General features: G+C 41.8%; 1 long non-coding RNA gene across 2 annotated transcripts; it reads right to left on the bottom strand.

Moving 5' to 3' along the window:
* Positions 1-466: 466 nt before the first annotated feature.
* Positions 467-4349, bottom strand: LOC119177378 (uncharacterized). 2 transcript variants are annotated; one of them, XR_012888090.1, is made up of 5 exons: positions 3399-4349; positions 2562-2776; positions 2280-2439; positions 2083-2180; positions 467-570 (listed from the first exon to the last, which is right to left on the bottom strand). It is a non-coding gene; the product is annotated as an uncharacterized LOC119177378 (long non-coding RNA). The 2 variants fall into 2 exon arrangements; XR_012888089.1 differs by having other exon boundaries at positions 467-2180.
* Between the last annotated feature and the right edge of the window lie 5926 nt (positions 4350-10275).

Below are 10275 nucleotides of genomic sequence, written 5' to 3'. Positions count from 1 at the left end.
AATATTGTTAATGTCATCGAAACTAAATGTTCTGCTAACGTTCTAAATAAACGTTGAAATAACGTAATCTTAAACATAATGTAAACAATAATAAAACGTTATGATAACGTTTGCATAACGTTAAGCAAAACGTAAGAGTGACGTTACAAGTTACACTCCCGTAACATTTATAAAACGTTAAGAATTATTGTAAATTGTGCTCATGCAACGCTGAAAACAGGCCCAATGTCAGAAGTCTTTTTCAATGAAAAGACAAACTTGCGAATCATAGCTGGAGCACATGTTCAACATGCAGTAGGGTATTCTAAAGTACATTAAATTATTTATGGAACGCATGTGTGTTAGCGGCTTGTATATATATGCATGGACCGAACCAGACTGATTCGAAGCACTCTAATCAGCAGTTTCAACGGCTTTCTACATTTTGCAGCTGTTTGGCAGCATTAACTCATCTTAACTGCATGTCTTGATTGCAAATATACTTTATTGCATGATGCCCTTATATACTTTATTCCTCGATGCTCATCCGAGGCTTGGCTGTCATCAATAAGCAGGCCGCGGTACTTTGTTCTGAAAAAACAAGAAATATTCAGGAATTACTGCAGATGATAAACAAACAAAATAGGTTTAGTAGCAGCATAAACATTACAGATGCTTTTTATAGGACAATGAAAACCATTCACCCCCACTGCACAATTAATGCACGTAGATAGATATGTAGAGCTTGACGTGCCAAAACCACCATGTGATTATGAGAGACGCCGTAGTGGAAGGCTCCGGAAATTTCGACCACCTGGGGTTTTTCAACGTGCACCCAAATCTGAGCACACGGGTCTACAACATTTCCACCTCCATCGGAAATGCAGCCGCCGCAGCCGGGATGCGAACCCGCGACCTGCGCGTCAGCAGCCGAGTACCTTAGTCACTTGACCACTGCGGCGGGGCAAAATTAATGCACGTAGCCTTGTAAGTGCTCTGTAAAGTCCTTGTTCGCAGCAGCTGTCTGAAAGTTCGAATTTCATCCAACCACCAATAACGTTCACTGTCAGCACTGCCTTGCAATAGCGCTACCTTTCTGGTCTACATCACACATCACATTTGATAGTGCCATGGTGGTCCCTCGATGGTATATGCTGTCACTTGCTGCCTGCTTCCACTTGAGCGCACTTCAAAATTTAAAGCTTTTGACTTACTTATACTGAATCACTGAATGGAAGCAGATATCTTGCAGCGCTGCTGGAGCTATGCGGAATACACTGGCAGTAGACTTGTGCAGTATATACAATATAGTTCCGGGCAAAGCTGTTTCATTAAGCACATACAAGGGTTTTAGCTGTGCTTCTTGCATGGGACGCTACAGCTATAAGAGGTACGTTTGGCATGTACTTGGCAAACTCTGAATTACTGTAGCGATTACCAGCTGGTAATCGCAATAGCCTCCCTAACCAAGATGACCTACAAGCAGCATGGCAGCCCATACAACCCAGACCATCTGCTTTCATCCAAATTTGTGCTTTTTACTGGCGCTCTACTCAGACAGAAAGAAATAAGCGGTATAACCTGTCATCACTTAGTCTCATCTAAACCTGAAGACAAGGCATCAGGTATCTTTGGTGTGGGAAAAATACTGTTATCTAACAACCCAGGGATCCAGCTGTACGCAATAAATAAAGCTGGTGTAACCAACGTGCTTAGGAAGAACCCTATATGCACATAACTACTGCACTGACCAAAACACATCTACCAACCTTGTACGTTTAACTTAAAGCGAAAAATTGCAGCACAACCACTCGTAGACTGCTTCCCATAAAACTGATTACCACAAGCTGTTGTTATGTGCTGCATTTTTTTTTCTTTTGATTCAAAAATACAGCATAACTGAGCTCGTAATATATATATATTACATTCTAAGTAAGATTAACTATAAAAAAAGTAAGTATAAACATTACTACTTTCTCTTTCTTATAAAAGAACAGAGGAAGGCCTGTAAAAAAGTTATGCCATAAAACTAAAGGTGGCAAGGACAAAAAGAGTGATAGCTCAGCTGAATTATAAAATAATAAACGTAAAGTTTTTGCTTGCCTTGGACGCAGTAAGCCTTGCATTGGCAAAGCGTAACCAATCGCCAATCACGTGGCTGATCTCAGCATCTGTTGCCTTGCATGTTGTACGTACAGCAGCTGGAAATAATATGCATAGCAACCAGGACCATCATTTTTTTTTTTTTTTCACGAACAGTAATAAGTACACCAGGACATAAAAAATTTGCGTCCCCTTACCAAATATAAGACGAACAATCTTGAGCTCCGCTGCCCGTCGTTTGCCTTTTCTTCCAGTATAGCTTTACAGTACCGCTACACTGTCATGAAGAAGCCTCTTCATTACTATTTTTGTGGTCGTGCTTATGTCACAACCTCCAATTTGGCCCAGTTCTTTCACCTTGAATGAAAAGATGTTGAAAAAGATTCACACAATACTCTTGTAGTCCTGGAATTTTGAAGCAACACATTATGTTATTGTTGAACCAGCTTGCAGCACCTGCAATGAACAGCAACACTTACCAGTGCAGCAAAAATGATGCTGTTTTCGAGACTAGCTTCAAGTGTCCTCAATTCTTCCTCAGTTGTAGCAGGGTAGAGGGGCATTTCATTTAAATCCATGGCATTTTCAACTGTGGTGTCTTGATTTAGGCGATGCTCAATTCTTGTCAGAACTGCACTTTGTGCAGCTAGCTGCATTTTTAAATGCTCAACCTGCGTGAGCACTTTTGCAAGAACTGATGGAAAGAAAAAAATGTACCATATGATTGCACTGTCATGTCGATTATTGAAGAAAAGAAAGGCACAGCATATTACCGCAGAAAAAGAAAGAAAATAAAGTTTGACAGATCGGCTGCTGATGCTTGCACTTGAATAAACGGCGAATTATACAATTGGCTCTTGATAAGACTAGATTAATGTAAACTATTACACAAAACAAAAGAATGAGTGAAATAAACTGCTATACTAAGCAACAACTTTTCTCGGCACTGCACGGAAAGCTACGGAGGTGGAGTTTCTGCACATGTAGCACTACGCGAAGTAGTCCGTTTTGGCGTGCGTCTCTTAACGCTATAGAAAGTGACGGGGGCGCACCATCAGTGGTTCATGTATAGACGCAAATGTCGCTTAGCGTTTGAGGTGCACGTAAAAAGGTGGGACGTACAGGGTTGGTCAAAAGTTCTTAGGCCACTATCTCATGTACTTCTATGGCAGCGTGGCCTGGGAACTGTTGACCCCTCCTGTACTTTTGTGTCAGCCACGGAGCGGTTCCGCGTGACAATGGTATTACATGCATGCAGTAGTTTCACTTCATCGAGAGTAGCAGCTTTAAAGTGCAAGGAAGTCATTTAGGCTTACCTTCATATACTATCTTCACAAGCGTGAACGAAAAGCGCGCTGGACTCGTCGTCACGACTGTCTACGCTCGCCAAGAAAACAGAAAGACGCTTTTATGGTTGCCAACTTGAGCCAGAACATAGAAAAATTAAGCGCTGCATCTGATTAAAACTGCTAGTGCTGCAACAAAAAACATTTTTGCAAAACAAAACAAATTGTAATTCAATATAGAAAGTTTTTGTTAACTAAATAAATTATGTTTTTTTTAAATATCAGTAAAATTTCACTAGCGTTACCTTCTCAGTTGAGCAAAAACAGAGGTAAAAACGGGGCTGCACCCGTGAAGTGGCCTAAATTGTAAAAAACTAGGTTCTGTGGTTAAGTGGTTACAGTTAACGCCTTGTTACACTAAGTAGAGCCGTAAAGCAAGCTGCGCTAGAGCTGCAATGACCCATTGGTGAAATTAGCGTCGTAAAAGATCGTAATGGTAACAAATTTTGATGTGGGGCATCGTCTCGAAACGTATGGAGTGTGTGTGCATCATCTGCAAAACTGTAGGGTTCGTTCGTGATTTGTTCGTGTTGCAACATGTATATACACTGGACGCTGACATTCGGCGCACAGTTTGGCCTTCACAGATCTTGAGACTCTCAGCGCTCGCCTACTGTGCTTTTGATTTGATCGTGGAAGGTGGTTGGTGCGTTGATCGGTGCCAACCTGTCCCACCTTACGGCATATGTTGCCTGGAATGTGCTTACTGTGTTCAGCGTGTTACCAATTAGGTTCAATTCGTGGTGCGGCCCAGCAAGGGTAGCTAGCCCAGCTGCACACTGCCTTTGCGCGCTGTCTTCACGCCTTGCATTCATAATTCGCCGAGGCGGCGAAGACGAGAATGTGCCCGTTGACCATATTTTGTTGGTTGCGATGTCATGTCTGTGCACGGATTGACTTTCGGCAGGACATTTTCTGACTAGTGTTCAGCTATTTTGACCGAGTGGCCGACTGCATGCAGTTGTACAGCTTACGAGGTGTGTTACTGGCACACTTGCGTTACGTCTCATATATGTAGCTTACCTGTTGCTGTTCTGGCTAAGGAGTTACGTTAGCGTAATGCTTTTCATGGGACGTCTCATTTTCGGCCAGTTTCATTCGGGCTGTGCTCCAGATGAAATGTAGAAACAAACCTCATCCTATTAACGCAGTGCCTACAATCCTGACCGAGTTGCCATATCTCCATTAATTTAACACAAATTCAAGGTGCACATGACAGAAACGGTCTGAAATCTAGTATTGGCTCTTGTTTAAGTATTGTTGCACAAGAGCAGACTGCACACAGAGAATGTACAACATGACTGCTCATGTTAAATGTTCCTACTGCTCTGTTTTCTTTTATGCACTGAAATTTAAACAGCCAGACTACTTTCACTGTCATGTCCTTATGTCTGGCTTTGTATAGTTTTAATAATATTATTATTGGGGCATTTACATGCCAAAACCACTATACCACTATATAAATATGAGCGCACTGTAGCAGAGAGCTTTAGGAATTTCAACTATCTGGTGTTCTTGAACGACATTGCAGCGTACAATTGTCGATTTGATGTTCTTAAACGACATTGCACCGTACAATTGTCGGAAAGCTTAACTCGAACGCTCTGCAGCGTGTCTTGTACTGGCTTGACTGAGGCGAGCCGCGAAACACTGGGCACTGTTGCCAAGATAATAGCTCGGTAAGCTTGGATTGTATGTTGGCATGCATGCGTAACACCTCGGCAACAAAACTCAAAGCTGCATGGCGCTATTGTCACCAAACTGCTTCAGGACATGTTGTGGAGCATTCGAGCTAAGCTTACTGACGACTCTAGATGGGCCTCTGGCATTTTGCCTGTAGCTTTGGCTGCTGATTGTTAGACGGTGAATGAAAACAAGCCAGAATGAGGAGCATTCTTTACATGCTCACGCTACCATACTTGTTAGGTACAGTAATTCTTACTGAGATGAGAAATGTTTTGACATGTTAATTATAAAAGCCCCTTAAATTATCTCAGATCCTGGTGGATGCGGAAACTATACACAATATTTATATCACTTCTAATGCAGTGACGTACAAGAATTGGCAAAACTTGTACTAGGCTGCTCAAGGCTTGAAACAGCAAAACTGGACGATTGTGAAGACTTATCTGGTTGCTTCTAGGCTTTCGCTAGGTGATGCTAGGTTGTTTTTACGTTGATTCTTAGAGCAAAGAAGCCCATAGACAGTCACAGGCACGACACGGTTATTCAAATTCCAGAGACAAAAACTCTCCCTGAAACTGAGCATCCACACCTCTTAGAGATCGACAGGCACGTCCTTAGCACAGGCCTGTTGCTTCGGGGTCTTCTCGCCTCTGCTGTTGCCTTTCTCGTTTCCTAGTATTTTCTCATAGGGGCTCGGGGGTGTTTGGTTCGCTGTTGCTTTAAAGCGATTTGTTGGGCTAACTGTTGCCTTCATCATTATTAGTGAACCAGGGGCGAGTAGTAAGATTTTCCCAATTTCTGTCACACATACCCATTTATGATGATGATAGTTTTCTGGTAGGCTGCATAGAGTCGCATACCTCTTGCAATGATAGTTTTTTCCACCGACTCGTGATTTCCTAAACAGCTTCGCTGATAGAAGTCTAAAGGATCGCAAAAGCCCTGGTGAGGTCACGCTACGATGTAGTCTCTCAATTATCTTAAGTGTCTTGTCTTTTAAGAATTACCAGAATTTAAACGTCTTCTGTAGTAAGATAGTTAACAATACTTACAAATCTTCAGGATATTTTCATTATAACTTGCATTTTGCCCCTCCATGAGTAAAATTTTTGAGCTTACAAAACATGAATTGGCCCAAAATTAATCATATGCAGTTTGGACGCAGCCCAAATGAAGTCTATGGAGCTTGACCTAAACCGTAAAGTTATATCAATCTGTTCCAATTAGCCTACTGTTACTCGTACTGTACCAGCTAGTTTTGTTTTGATCAGGACTAACCCAGGCGTACTTAATGTATACCTGCAATGCACAATCACTAGAATGTACTTGTAGTACCGAATGCACACATTTCAATATAATTTCCTAACTGCTCATCATACTTCAGCCCACACACATTACCACAAGGCTGTCGACCTACCTCTTGTTTGCACCATGACCCACTATCGTTCCTTTGCTAGACCACCCAGGACTGGAACAGTCTTTCTAAGAGCATCACCATCATTCAAACTTGGATAGCTTTAGCAAAGCCTTAGAATCTTTGTTTTATTTACAATAATTGTTTGGCTCACTCCCGCATGTAAAGCATTGGGACCTCAATAAAAAAATTGCATTACTGTTTTGCCAACCTTTTGTGAGTCACCAGTGTTCTTGGGAATCAGCAGGGGCATGCACATTTAAAATATCATTTGCCCAAACCACACCAGCACTCCCCCACCGCAATGCAATCCCCCCCCCCCCCGCCAAGACTTAATTCATTCATGCCGACGTCCATGGTAGTTTGGTACGTATGTACAATGTACTTTAAAGTACATATGTACATATGTTTCTCACACATCACTGTAATATATACCACAGTGATGTGTGAGAAACTTGAAAGCTACTACAAATACATGACCAAATGACAGCTGTGAATGACATTTCAAGCAGTAAAACCAGTTCATAAGCGTGTATAGAATAGTTGCAATATCAATTGAAGAATAGCCACAGATTGACTGCACTACATGTTATTGTAACTATCATTATCTGGTGTCACTTAGCAAAAACCAATTTCATTTCTTAAATGAAATTTAATGTTTTTTCTGTACATCATGAAGTATTTCCCTGCAGCTATAAGTTATTAAATTTCTTGGTTAATGGGCATTTTTGGCAAATAATGATGGTAAAATATTATATGAACATTACTGTAATGTTTACCTGTTATGTTAATTCTTTGTGCAATTTTAACATTTTTTTAATGTTTGAAATATAACATTCAACGTTCAATGTTTTGTTTGAATGTTGCACTAATGTTCGACATTCAACGTTATTTTAACAGTGTATTTCTAATATATATATAATGTTTTACATTCAACAAAGAACGTTATATGTTTAATGTAAAATGTTTAGACAACGTTGTTGGAAAACATAAAATGTTTCTTCAACATTCGCAACAAAAATACAACGTTACTTTAATGTTTTGTGCTACCTGGGAGCCTATCATTCGGATCTGGAAATTGTGAACCGGTGGAGGCGAAAATACTGTAGGCCCTTTTGCTCAAATTTGCGTGCACGTTGAAGAACCCCAGGTGGTCAAAATTTCCGGAGCCCTCACTATACGGCGGCTCTCATAATCATATCGTGATTTTCGGATGTTAAACCCCACATATCATGAATGTGAAAAAACCGTTTCAAGGACCGTTTAACTCTATGCGAAATAGAGAACTGATCAAGCAGGAACACCACGGGTTGCACAAGGTCTGCTGCAAACCGTTTTATGCGGTCAATGTTGCATAAAAAAATGATAGTACTACAGATTAGGGAGGCAGCATTACCCGCCACCACACTCCTCATTAAATAAGCAGCAGGCGACAGCGTGGCGCCTATTACAAACAAACACGTTCCCAAACCCAATCGCTTATAATCATTGTTACCCGGACCTCTACTCAGACAGATGTAAACACTGCAATCAGCGGGCGGACCTCAAACACATTATCTGGGCTTGTCCCAACATCGTGAAGGGGCCAAACACATACATGAATACGGAGCAGTGGGAGACCGCGCTGCTAAGCTCAAGCATCGAGGACCAACTACAGGTCATCAGGCAAGCCGAAGATGCCGCTAGGGCCCAAGGACTCCTAGCTGCCATCTAAGGGAGGGGAGTCAACTCCTCTAACACTTGCCGTTTCAATAAAAGTTGTTTCTCTCTAGTGCATTACAACTGCGAACTAAACATATAAAGTGAGGGACCTTACGTTCATGTCTTTAGCATAAAGTAAAAACCAGTCGCAATAGTAAGGTGATCGCAGAAGCCTACTCTGAGCGGGCTGACTATGAAAATGCGGCGCTCAAAGAAACTCTAGGTTGAAGCGTAGTTCTGTGCAACGTTTTCTAATTATTGATAATTTCTTGGACCGTGTATTTGCCGTTGGTAAGCGTTTTCTGATATGAAAACCATATCTTCTATCGAGGTAACTTGTCAGCACATTTCATTGTTATCTGTGTATAAACTTAAGCACACAAGCGTTGCGCACGCTAAAGTGGCTAGAAAGGTTTATTAAAGAACGCCTATGTGTTTTTTTGGAAGTGCCAATTAATTTTTTTTGTAAACCTTGCTTTCTTTCGCATTTTATTCTGTCAGGAAATTATCGTTTTTTTTTCTTAATTCTGCCCTTTAGTGAATGCATCGCAATCACTTTCTGCCGGTTACAGTTAAACAGTTTCATACAATCACAGAGTTTTTAATATCCACTAGAGGAAACCAACTACGCCACAGCTGCCGATCAGTTTGAGATGGCAAACAAGCTGGTTTCGTATTGTTGTCACGCTAAATCTAACTAACCTTTCTGTTGACTTTTTCGTTTGGACGTAACTTTAACGGCTCTTATCGTTATGTCTAGACGTGCTCCCGACTATTCAAACCATGACCTACTACACTCCTGACCTGTTCAGATAGCGGGGTTCCTATGGGAGCGCGTGTCCCCGCTCTCGTTCAATCGCTCGCCGTAGGTGGCGCTACCTATAACCTGTTCGTCTGCTACTTTACGGCTGTTTGGACGGCGCTAGAGTAAGAACGGCTGCATTCCGTGATGAACAGCCGGCATATATGTGACTATTTTTTCACTTAGATGACTGGTCAAGTAAGCTGTTCAGTGTGACGAAAAATTTATTGCACACTGGTGGACAAATGCGAGAATCCGTAGACTTACATAGTGTAGGACAGCATATGTGATGTTGCGTCCATTTAATTGCAAAGAATTTGTGAATGACTTTTGAAATATTTGTTTCAAAATTATTTTTCATTAGTGCATAATAATTACGCAATATGAGTGCTCTGTTGGCCGAAATATGACCACGAACACTCAAGCTGACGTCAGCGAACAGGTGCTGACTAGCGCCACAGTGCTCCTAAGTTACGGCCCTAGCGGCAGAAGGTATGAACTAGAACGTGGGCGCTGGAAGAGGTGCTCTCTGGGCAGGTCAGGAGTGTAGTAGGTCATGATTCAAACAAAACGCCTAACCAAAAAATTATGACGTCACTTTCGTGCGGCGCAGCAGCCTTCCTCCATGGAGTGGCTAGTGTACCGCGCGACGCAGCAGTCTCTGCCAACCACTGCCTTTTTTTTTTTTTTATTGCGACAAAGATTTGCCTTTAAGGCATAATATTTTTGTTAAATGCGTGCTGTTAGGCCGGTGTTGTTTCTGTTGGTTTCGGCGCCGGTTTCTGCGTGGAGGTGGCTCGTGCGCGGCGCAGCAGTCTCTGCCTAATTAAGGACCTTATGCCTAATATAAAGCCATAGCCTCATAGATTTCCTTTGCCTGCTGGATGAGTACGAAACGCCCGTCATCTATGACGGCGTTACCTCCGTAGGTTTTGGGGCTTTGTACTTGGCCTTTGAAATAGGATGTTTTGGCGTTTTCCCACTAATTTTAGAGGTTATGCCTTGTTTGAAAGAGTTGTCTGCTGAATGAGCGCAAAACGCCTGTCATCTATAACGGCGTCACTTACGTAGGGTGAATTATAATTACGTTTACGCCTTTTGAACACTTATTTACGTTATTTTTGTTGAATATAAGCTCCAAAAACGTAAAAACTTATTTGAAGACACCCCCTACTAACGTTACTAGATTATCTAGTAACGTTGACCCCCTACTTAGGTGGCGCCATCACCATAGTTCCGACGAC

The sequence above is a fragment of the Rhipicephalus microplus genome, chromosome X (genome assembly GCF_043290135.1).
Source record: "Rhipicephalus microplus isolate Deutch F79 chromosome X, USDA_Rmic, whole genome shotgun sequence".
Classification (NCBI taxonomy): Eukaryota; Metazoa; Arthropoda; class Arachnida; order Ixodida; family Ixodidae; genus Rhipicephalus; species Rhipicephalus microplus.
Note: the sequence above shows the minus strand (reverse complement) of the source record. Positions and strands in the feature narration are given on the sequence as shown.